This window comes from Triticum urartu, chromosome 2 (genome assembly GCF_003073215.2).
Source record: "Triticum urartu cultivar G1812 chromosome 2, Tu2.1, whole genome shotgun sequence".
NCBI lineage: Eukaryota > Viridiplantae > Streptophyta > Magnoliopsida > Poales > Poaceae > Triticum > Triticum urartu.
In genome coordinates this window covers 694,711,444-694,712,471 of record NC_053023.1, presented here as the reverse complement: position 1 = coordinate 694,712,471, position 1,028 = coordinate 694,711,444, and positions in this window count along the sequence as shown.

Sequence of the window (1,028 nt, the reverse complement as noted above, 5' to 3'; positions counted from 1 at the left end):
TTTGCATGAGCTCTTGTCTCCGGTTGACAAGGCCACGATTATCTACTGTGACAACGTTTCTGCGGCCTACCTCTCCGCCAACCCGGTTCATCATCGACGCACCAAGCACATTGAGATTGATATCCACTTTGTTCGGGAACAGGTAGCTCTTGGTCATGTACGCGTATTACATGTCCCTACGTCCCAACAGTTTGCTGACATCATGACCAAGGGCTTGTCTACCGCGTCCTTCGAAGAGTTCCGATCCAGTCTTTGCATCGACCATGGTGCCGCTTCGACTGGGGGGGTGTTGAGATGTAGATAATATATGTGTATTTCTTGTACAACAAGCCCTCTTTCCTTCATGTATAGTTGAGGACGTGGCTACCTCTTATACTTATATATACGTGCATATTGCACCCGATCAATATATCGTGAGTTGCATAATTCTCTACAGATACCACTGTTGGTAGAAAACCCCGACGAGGACAAAGGGGCGGCCCGCCGTCTCCGGCCAGATGCCGAGGCGCTGGAGGAAGAGCGGGTCGGTGAGGAGCTGACGCCACTGCTTGCACGTCGCTGCACAGCGGAGGAGGTCCTGGAAATCCGGCAGACGCTTGAAAACGTCGCGGAGGATGTCGTCCGTGAGTCCATCGCCGGCAGCGGCGCGTGCCTTTGGCCATCTTGGCTAGTCGGGCTATGTTGGCTAAATCTGATCGGGTATAGGGCACGCAGCAGATCGATTGTTACAAGTCACACGACCCCCGCCCCTTGCAATTCTGGATCCCTGATGGGCTGGGCCAAATATGTTATGCAAATAAAGATGTAACAAAAAGATATGCATTCCCTTCATTCGGATTATTCATTTCTCCGACAAGTATTTTCGGACGGACATAACGTGCGACAGTGTGAGCATCCACCCTGCGTGCGCTACGAAAGTGATCTGTGTCGACGAAAAGGAAAGCACCGGCACATATGCATGGAGACAAGGAAGAGGTGAAGAATAAACACATGACGTTGCTTCTCTTTTGCGTGGCAGAGGAGCAGAT